The sequence below is a fragment of the Ornithorhynchus anatinus genome, chromosome 3 (genome assembly GCF_004115215.2).
Source record: "Ornithorhynchus anatinus isolate Pmale09 chromosome 3, mOrnAna1.pri.v4, whole genome shotgun sequence".
Lineage (NCBI taxonomy): Eukaryota > Metazoa > Chordata > Mammalia > Monotremata > Ornithorhynchidae > Ornithorhynchus > Ornithorhynchus anatinus.
In genome coordinates, this window is record NC_041730.1 from 105,297,176 (window position 1) to 105,307,973 (window position 10,798).

Consider the following 10,798-nt stretch of genomic DNA (forward strand, 5'->3'; position numbering starts at 1 on the left):
TTGCCTTTTACTTCAAGGAAACTGCCCTCTCAAAGGTCACCAATGACATTCTTACTAAATCAGATGGACTCTATTCCACCCTAATTCTCAATGATCTCTCAGCTTCCTTCCACCCTGTGGATCAGCCTCTTTTCCTGGAAACACATTATCCAACCTTGATTTCAGTGATACTGTCCTGTTTTAGTTCTCCTCACCTCTCTGGCTGATGCTGCTTAGTGTCTTTCACAGGCTCCTTCTCTGCCTCCCACACTCTAACTTTGAGAATCACTCAAAGCTCAGTTCTGGGTCCCCTATTCTCCATGAACACATTCTCCCTTGGAGAACTAATTTCACTCCCATGACTTCAATTACTTTCTTATGCAAATCAATCCCAAATCTACCTTTCAAGCCCTAACTTTCTCCTTCTCTGCAGTCTAGCATTTCCTCCAGATTTTAGGATAGCTCTAATTGGCTGTTCCACTGATACCTAAAACTTAACATGTCCAAAAGAGAACACCTTACCTTCCCATCCAAACCCTGCCCTCCCAGATATATTATGTCCCCATAATTGTAGGCAACATCGCCAATCTCCTTATGTCACAAGCCCCTAATCTTGGAATTATCCTCGACTTATCTCACTCAACAAACATATTCAATAAGTCACCAAATCCTATTGATTTTTCCTTCACAGTATTACAGATCTGTCTTTCTTCTCTATACAAATGGCTACTACACTGATCCAAGCACTTCTCATATCCAGACTTGACTCCAGCATCAGCCTCTTTATGGACCTCACTTGCATCCTGATTCTCTCCATTCCAGTCCTTACTTCACTCTGTTGCCGAGATCCCTTTTTAAAAAACTGCTCAGCCCACATCGCCCCACTCCTCAAGAACATCCAGTAGATTCCCACCCATTTTTGATTAGACTGTAATTCCTTCAAAGGGCAGGGACTGTCTCTATCTGTTACCGATTTGTACATTCCAAGTGCTTAGTACAGTGCTTTGCACATAGTAAGCGCTCAATAAATACTATTGAATGAAATACTATTGAATGAATTTTCACATCAAATACCATCGTCTTTAAACCACTCAATCACCTTGCCCCTTCCTATCTTCTTCTTGTCCTATGCAGTCAAGTCTTTTCTGACCCATAGAGAAGTCCTGGACACATCTCTCCCAGAATGCCCCACTCCCATCTAGAATTGTTCTGGTAGTGTATCCAAAGAGATTTCTTGGTAAATATACTTAAGTGGTTTACTATTGCCTCCTTCCTTGCAGTAAAGGAGACTCTGCCATTGACTCTCTCCCATGCTGCTGCTGCCCAGTACAGGTGAGTTTTGACTTGTAGCAGATTGCTTTCCACTCACTAGTCACTGTCCAAGCTAGGAATGGAATGGGTATGCCTCTGCTTGGCTCTCCTTCCTGTAGTTGAAACTGGTAGAGTACTGGAAACTCTCCAGGTGCGTTCCTGAGAGGAGCTTCCTATGTTACCTTGCTAATTTCCTAAAACCCAACCCACACACTTTACTCCTTTAATGCCAAACTAATCACTGTAACTTCATTTCATTCATCTCACCAGCACTCCTGGCCCACATCTTTCCTCTGGCCTTTAACTCCCTCTCCCCTCATATCCCACAGACCACCACTCTCCCCATCTTCAAAGCCTTATTAAAATCACATCTTCTCCAAAGAGACCTTCCCTGTCTAAGCCCTCATTATGCCTACTCTCCCTCCCTTCTGCCTCACCTGTACACTTATATCTGTACCCTTCAAGCACTCAATATTCACCCCACCTTCAGCCACCAGTAGTTAAGTACGTGTCTCCAAAATTTATTTAATGTCTGTCTTCCTCTCTCAACTGTGTGTTCCTTGTGGTCAGAAAGTACCTCTCCTGAGAAGCAGTGTAGCTTAGTGGAAAGAGCACGGGCTTGGCAGTCAGAGGCTATGGGATCTAAGTCCCACTCTGCCACTTGTCTGCTGTGTGACCTTGGACAAGTCACTTCACTTCTCTGTACCTCAGTTACCTCATCTGTAAAATGGGGATTAAGTCTGTGAGCCCCATGTGCTCACCTGATAATCTTGTATTTACCCCAGCACTTAGAACAGTGCTTGTCACCTAGTAAGCACTTAACAAATGCCATTATTATTATTATTATTATTATTATCACCAACTCTGTACTCTCCGCAGCAATCTGCACACAGTAAGTGCTCAATAAATACTATTGATTGATCGATCCTCATCCTATCACCATACTAAACCTAGTAAAAGAACACTAACTCCACCCTTTCCAATGTGTCATAATGATATGTTGACAAAGTAAGGCTACATTTTAAAATAAATTGATTTGGCATACATAATATAAATCAGATTCATAGATTTTAGATTTGCTCTTGTTGGAATAGCAACACATTTAAAGGTTATGAGGTACTGCAGTGAAAAGCTTTCATTGTTTATATGGAGCAGTTATGTTTAAATGCATTAAGTGCATTCACAATTTAAATAGTTCTCTTTTATTGTATTTGAAATCATGGCTACTCCTCAGCTGATTTGCACTTTTCTAGCAATCAAAAGTGTTTAGCAAAATATTTCTTCAAATGATCTTGCTAAGTATTAGAAAAATTAGATTCAGTTGCAAAATTTCCAAAATTTGATTCGTCAGTCCTGGTGCCATATTTAATTGTTTATTCTAACACCTTATTCATTGTCAGGCCTTAAATAATGATAAATAACCATATTCTCAACCTTTTGTCCTTGGTAAGGGTAAGTCACTGAAAGGTATGATAATTTGCAAACTTTGTGGAAAGGTGTAAGCTTGGAAAAGCAGACCCCTCTGGGATGGTTAGAAGCTGGATTCACTGTAATGTTCATTCAGTTCAATCATATTTATTGAGTGCTTACTTTGTGCAAAGCACTGCACTAAGCACTTGAATGTTCAAACTCCTTTTTCCCAAACTCCATCCCCTGAAATTATTAAAGTGTAATTTGCAAACCGTGTGGAAAAGTGTGGGGCACCTTTAAAATAAAGAGTGAATAGAGTGAATTAGATTGTGGCATTATTGCTAAGGGAGTGAAATTTCAGTCACTATCAACCTATGGTACCAACAGTCATCCTGTTCTAGCAAAAGTGATAAGAAATGCCACTAGACCTCCTTGGGAAGTTGGTAAAACACTGGCTCTCAAAAGATATTCAGAAACTCAGGCATCGGTCAGTTGCAGAGTGTCAGTCATTCCAGAAGTAGTTAGCAAAGCAGTTAATTTATTTTTGTAATAACCAATTATATTTTCCAGTTTTGTAAAAGTAACATTTTAAAAATACAGTGTAGTGTAGAGTTACAATCCTAAAATCATTTTCCTGCTGGCTTTGTAAAGATGTTTGTCTCTTGCCAATGGAACCTCCATACTGGCAGCACTGAATATGAAGCTTTACTGAAACTCAAGTTGAATCTGTCACCCCAGATATAAGTACCAGCGTTTGAGTTAGTGAATGAGGCAAAAAGACACAGCACAGAATCCACAACCAGAGAGGCCCAGAGATACACTCAGAGATACTTCTAAAACTACTGACTGACACCAGACGACAGAGCTACAGAGCAGAGGCTGAGAAAAGGAGAAGGCATAAACATTTTAGAGACTACAACTCGTCCACTTGCAGCCCAGTGGGTTAACTCTCCCTCATACCCCCAAATCAGTGGGATGAAGCACTAAATCTGGGGGGTAATCACAATTCATTTTTTAAAACTTTAAGTGGTTACTGTGGGTCAGGCACTGTAATAATAATTATGGTATTTGTTAAGCACTAGGGTAGATACAATAATAATAATAATAATAATGTTGGTATTTGTTAAGTGCTTACTATGTGCAGAGAACTGTTCTAAGCATTGGGGTGATACAGGGTAATCAGGTTGCCCCATGTGAGGTTCACAGTTAATCCCCATTTTACAGATGAGGTAACTGAGGCACCGAGAAGTGAAGTGACTTGCCCACAGTCACACAGCTGACAAGTGGCAGAGCCGGCACTCGAACCCATGACCTCTGACTCCCAAGCCCGGGCTCTTTCCACTGAGCCACACTGCTTAGCTAATCAGGTTGTACACAGTCCATGTCCCACATGGGTTTTACAAGTTTAATCTTCATTTTGCAGATCAGTTAATTGAGGCCCCTAGAAATTAAATGACTGGCCCAAGGTCTCACAGCAAACAAGTGGCAGAGCAGAATTAGAACTCAGGTCCTTCTGACTCGCAGGTCTGTGCTCTATCCATTTGGCAACCCTGCCTTGGAGTCACTTTAGGAGTGCTCTGACTCTGGTTAGCCTTTGCTGGGTCCTAAACACCTCCAGTTCTTCCATTCCCAATAGTAAGGGTGTGGACCTTCTGCTCAGAACTCTCCAAGTTCCTGCATCCCATTATTGTCACCATTCATTCATTCATTCAATTGTATTTATTGAGCACTTACTTTGTGCAGAGCACTATACTAAACGCTTGGAAAGTACAGTTGGGCAACAGATAGAGACAATCCCTACCCAATACCGGGCTCCCAAACATCTTCCTTAAGGTAAGAGGGTCATCAGGACCTACCTAGTTCCCACTTCCCCCCACCCCCCCCAGCACTAGGTACAGGAAGGTCAAGGAACCTGGAACTCCCCTCCAAACTTCATACCAACAGATTTACACCAAAATATGATATCTTAATCATGCTTAAGAGTATTTCTAGATTGATGATAAAAATAATTTTTGTTCAACTATAGTCTTTCCCTAGATCTAACACTTTTGCCCTCCTAAGATATCCTGTAGTTTCCTGAAGGCATCCGGGAACTCTGGTTCCACAGGTCCTTCCCCTTCTTCTCTTGGAGCACCATTGTTCCAGTCTCACCCTCTTTAATCTTTTGTATGCTGGGGTCTATCTCTGCTCTTTGTTCCCCTCAGAAGTCCTAACTTTGGATGCCAAACCTCCAGGGTATCCTAACTCATACTCAAGATGATCTCCAACCTTCCCTGTGCCCTGTGTCTATCCAGAGTCACAAGAATGACCCTTCCCCATGTTCTGCTTGCCCAGAACCATGGCTCAAAATCCCTCACCTCAAGATTGGCAAAGATCCTTCTCCAACTACCTGAACCCCAACTCCTAATTCCTTCCTTTTTACTGACTGCACTCCAAATGATGATGATAATAATAAAAATAATAATAATAATGGTATTTATTAAGCACTTACTATGTGCCAAGCACTGTTCTAAGTGCTGGGGCAGATACGAGTTAATCAGGTTGTCCCAGGTGGGGCTCACAGTCTTAATCCCCAATTTACAGATGAAGTAACTGAGGCACAGAGAAGTTAAGTTAGAGAAGCAGCGTGGTTCAGTGGAAAGAGCCCGGGCTTGGGAGTCAGAAGTCATGAGTTCGAATCCCAGATCTGCCACTTGTCAGCTGTGTGACTGTGGGCAAGTCACTTCACTTCTCTGTGCCTCAGTTACCTCATCTGTAAAATGGGGATTAACTGTGAGCCTCACGTGGGACCACCTGATTCCCTTGTATCTACCCCAGCGCTTTAGAGAAGCAGCATGGCTCAGTGGAAAGAGCACGGGTTTTGGAGTCATAGGTCATGAGTTCGAATCTCCACTCTACCACTTGTCAGCTGTGTGACTATGGGCAAGTCACTTGACTTCTCTGGGCCTCAGGTCCCTCATCTGTAAAATGGGGATGAAGACTGAGCCTCATGTGGGACAACCTAATTACCCTGTATCTCCCCCAGCACTTAGAACAGTACTCAACACATAGTAAGTGCTTAACAAATACCAACATTATTATTATTAAGTGATTTGCCCAAGGTCACACAGCAGTCAAATGGTGGAGGCGAGATTAGTACCCACAACCTCTGCCTCCCAAGCCCATACTCTTTCCACTAATTCATGCTATTTTTCATCAGCCCATATAAGCCATTACTTAAACTTTCCTCAGGAAGGGGGATCATGGAGTGATGCTTTTGGCTCCCTCTTATCTCTCTTGCCTGTGGGGACTAGTTGGAAGGACCACTACAAGTCCATGAAGTTGTTTGAAATGGATTTAAATTGTGAATGCTGGTCCAAGGACCCTGACAATACCTATTTCAGTGACATTTTTCAAATATGATACACAAAGACATGAGTTGAGCAAATGTTGATGTAACTATGTCCCAATTATCTATTGTTTTGAATATTGGTTACTTTGCCTAGGTATTTTCAACTCCAAGAAAGAAAAATTACATGCAAACTCTAATAAAATAAAAATAATCATTCTGACCCTAGATTTCTCTTTTGATCACAGGGACATAATTAACATTATTCCTTTGTACACAAAGATTACTTGGCTCGATTGAGGCTTCTCTGAATCCTGATCTAGGGGAGACATACAACTACAAAAATGATCAGCGTGGCTCAGTGGAAAGAGCATGGGCTTGGGAGGCAGAGGTCGTGGGTTCTAATTCCGATTCCGCCACTTGTCTGCTGTGTGATCTTGGGCAAATCACTTAACTTCTCTGTGCCTCAATTCCCTCATCTGTAAAATGGAGATTAAGACTGTGAACCCCATGTGGGGCAACCTGATTACCTTGTATCTACCCCAGCACTTAGAACAGTGCTTGGCACATAGTAAGCACTTAATAAATACCATCATCATCATTATTATTATTATCAACCTACTTTTATGTTAAAAAGGGCAGCTGCTATACTGGATTTACTTTTATAATCTCCAGTCTTAGTTGTGAAATATACACCTTGATTTCTTTCAGGACTGTGCAACATTCTTTCATATTATGACACATAGGGAATATGGAGGGACAACCAAGGTGTGTCCCTTGGAAGTTGGGCAATTGTTATTAATTTGCAAGATTCATTTGTCCCGTTGACCTGTCCAGTTAAACTTTGTAGTACTGTTTCATACCAGGGAGAGAATGATCATTTTCTATAAAGGGGCACAAAGCTTGGGATACACCTTGGGGAAGACTTTTTATGGAGGTGGATGAGGGGAATTAGAAGAAAGTTTAGAGGGAGGAGTTTGATTTCTGCATCAATAATAGACACTATGTTCATGTAGCAGTTCATTCATTGAATTGTATTATTGAGCACTTATTGTTTGCAGAGCACTGTACTAAGCACTTAGTACAATACAAGAATAAACAGAAATATTCACATTCCCTGCCCACATCCAGCTTACACTCTAGGAGGGGAGGGGAACCAGACATTAAAATAAAAAAATAAATTACAGATGTCTATATACGTCCTCTGGAGCTGTGTGGGAGAATAAACAACCGGAGTAAGTCAGGGTGACACGAAAGGCAGTGGGAGAAGAGGAAAAGGGGGCTTAAGTCTGGGAAGGCCTCTTTAAGAAGATGTGCCTTAAATAAGGCTTTGAGGAGGGGGAGAGTATTTGTCTGTCAAATTTAAGGAAGGAGGGTGTTCCAGGCCAGAGGAAGGACATGGATGAGGGGTCGGCAGTGAGATAGGGGAAATTGAGGCACTGTGAGGAGATTAGCGTTAAGAGAAGTGAAGTGTCCAGACTGGTTTGAAATAGTGGAGTAGTGAGGTGAGGTAGGAGAGGCCAAGGTGATTGAGTGCTTTAAAGCCAATGGTGACAAGTTTTTGTGTGAAACGGCCGTTTGATGATTTGCAAAAGGAGCCAGGTTGTGGGTGAGGGGGGATGAACACTGAAACCACCAGGAGATGTCCTTGTGTGGCCTTAAGATTTATAGGGACTGGACTCCCCAAGCCTTGCCAAGAACAGGGGACTTGCTCCTAGCCGCAGACATTCTCAAGAGACTCAGGCTGGGATGCTTCCCAATCACTCTTAAAGGTGGATGCTTTGGAGAGAGAGTTTGCAGTCCCCTAAATAGCTCCCAGTTGTTTGGTACTCTGACCTTGGGACCAGCATAGGAGCAAATTTGGGAAAATGGATCTTACCTTCAAAATGCAATGCCCTGATATAGGAAAAGCAGAGAAAAGACAATTTCTGTTTGTGAGAAAAGACAATTATTTTAAGTTGAGAAAATATTATAAAGGATAACATAGCAATGAAATATCCCTCTATATTGTCTAATTTTTCTATCATCCATAAAGGGTATGTTATCTTATATAAAACAAATCATAACTGCTACATCATTTGAGCACAAGGTCACCAGCTTTTTTCATTAACTATCAATTTTCTCACATTTTTAGGTTTGTCAATGCGACTGCAGGTTGTTATTAAATCAACATGATTTAACACGACTGTCAAGTGAACAGTATTAATATTACTATAATGTGACTTTTGTAGATTTGTTTTTCTTTTATGGAAATATTTTTAAAGGGACTAGACATCTCAATGTAATACACTGCATCATTTCAGCAACTCCACATGTATGAGAGGAGATGGAGGGGAGTTTCAGGAAGGGTTATGTCAGTGGAGGGGAGACAAAAGGCCACTCTGGGGTGGTTAGAAACTGGATTCATTGGAATGTTCAATTCAATTGTATTTATTGAGCACTTTGTGCAAAGCACTGTACTAAGCAGTTGAATGTTTCAACTCTTTCTTTCCAGAATCACCCCCCCCACCCTGCTGCTATTTGCTCTTCTAGCTACTACCCAGTTTAAAACACTTAGGCAATGGATGAAGCAACAGTAACTTATCTAGTCAGCTTGGAGGACTTCACTAGCTAAATGGATCCTAGTTCAAAATGACATTAATCCTTCCTTGGAAATGTATCTTCATGAGAACAGTTTAATGGATCAAGCCACATCAAAGAATTGTAATTTACAGTTAAAAAGACTAACTACAGCAATTCCCACCCTCAGTCTGATTCAGGGTTCAGCCTGTGATTGTATTTCAACATTGGAAATGGCCTTTCTTGATTGCTTTGTTTGAAAGTAAATTCAAAAACGTCATGATTAAATGTTAACATCTTTTATTCCCATATTTCAATCATTTTCCTGTGCTCATGCTTACCTTTGAGATCTGACTGTCCAAGGGAGTATAAACACCTTTAATAATAATTATGGCATTTGGTAAGCAAGTACTGTCAAGCACTGTTCTAAACTCTGGGATAGATGTAAATTAATCAGATTGGATACAATCCCTGACCCACATAGTGTTCAAAGTCTGAGCAGGAGGAAGAACAGATACTAAATAAACAAACCAAAGAAAGATGTCAATAGAATATCAATTTGTCCCTTTTCTTTCAGAAGTTTTCCCCCCATTAATTCTGAACACTCTATATGTGTTAACCTAACAGTTTTTTTACCCAGCCACATTTTTTTGTTTGTCCGTGTCTGTGTGTGTATACACAGTTATAACTATAAATGCATTTATTCATATTTATTTCTGTACATGTATATGAATCTCATTTTATAACAGACATACATCTACGTATCTTTCTACATTTGTCTCTCTATATAGAGTGATTCATAATCAATTATTCAGCTCTTTCATCCTGACACATTTGTAGTACTGGAAGTAGGAAACCTAATCAGGAAGGTCAGCACATCATATGAGAAACTGTCAAACTGAGTGTGACAGGAGGATGGTTTCAGTATTGAGATCAAATTAAAAACCTGTATATACAGCTGTAGTGTTGTGTAAAGCTATGAGACCTGAAATCCTTACGACTGCCACATGCAGTTTCTTGAGGAGTTCTATAAACATCATTTTATGGACCATATTCAATATCAAATGGTAAGATAAGAGCACAAGCAATGAAATTCTACCACATAGTCCCCTAGCTTCTAAGCATTCCTCACTTTAACAGAGCAATGCTGGGTGGGTGACTGCAGGATATCTAAACAACTGCTGAATAGAGCTGAAATTGTGAAACCAAAAGCAAGAACAGAGAGGGAAAGGTTTATTAAGGACATGATAAAAGAAGGCCTCAAACAAAGCTGCATCCCTTCTGAAAACTGAGTCAGTTATTGAAGGCATTTACCAGGATGTGCACTCTCGAGAAAGAAGTGGCTCTCTTTGTGACAAAAGTTAAGGAGGCGCAAAACAAATCAACACCAGGAGCTGTAAAATACATGACAACCTCTGCGTGTATCCAGAGTTGCTGGATCTGTGGGCCTTACATGGACCTTTTCAGCTACCTATACACTTAAATGTGGTGTCTTCTAATGCAAAGTACATCTCTCTGTGTAAGGAATTCTTCTTTTTTTAAAAAAATGGTGTTTATTAAACATTTACTATGTGCTAGGCACTGTACTGAGCACTGGGGTAGATACAACCTACTCAGGTTGGACACAGTGGATGTCCCACAAGGGGTTTATAGTCTTAATCTCCATTTTACAGATGAGGTGACTGAGGCACAGAGAAGTTAAATGGCTTTCCCAACATCACAAAGCAGACAAGTGGCAGAGCTGGGATTAGAACTCAGGTCTCTGACTTCCAGGCCCATGCTCTTGCTCTCACTACTTGTTTCCCGGTCTTCCCCATTAGACTGTAGCTTCCTGAAGGAAAGGAGCATGTATATTGCTTCTAGCATCTCCCCACAAGGACTTAGTTCTATACTTTGGTGCCCGTAAATGCTATAGTTGAATCAGCACAGGGTAAAACAAACTTCTCACAACATCAGACAAGAATAGAGATTGTGCTGGACAAAGGAGATGCTTGAGGAGCAAAGTATTACAATTCCTGTCTGAAAGCCTAGCCCAGTAACTTTGTCAGCATTGCAACAAGATTGAAAGACTTCAAGACAAGTCTTCCCATCCACCCAAGCCTAGTTTTGTATGTCAATGAATGATTGTCACCTGTTAACGTAGTACAGAAAGAGCTGAAAGACACTTGTGCTTTCCTAAAGAAATTAAGCAAAGTACTCACAGACTCTGAG

General features: G+C 41.0%; 1 non-coding gene across 1 annotated transcript; it reads right to left on the reverse strand.

Annotated features, from left to right (window-relative positions):
- Window positions 1-1,321: 1,321 nt before the first annotated feature.
- LOC114810712 lies at window positions 1,322-1,459 on the reverse strand. The gene has a single exon (XR_003758407.1). It is a non-coding gene; the product is annotated as a small nucleolar RNA SNORA7 (small nucleolar RNA).
- Between the last annotated feature and the right edge of the window lie 9,339 nt (window positions 1,460-10,798).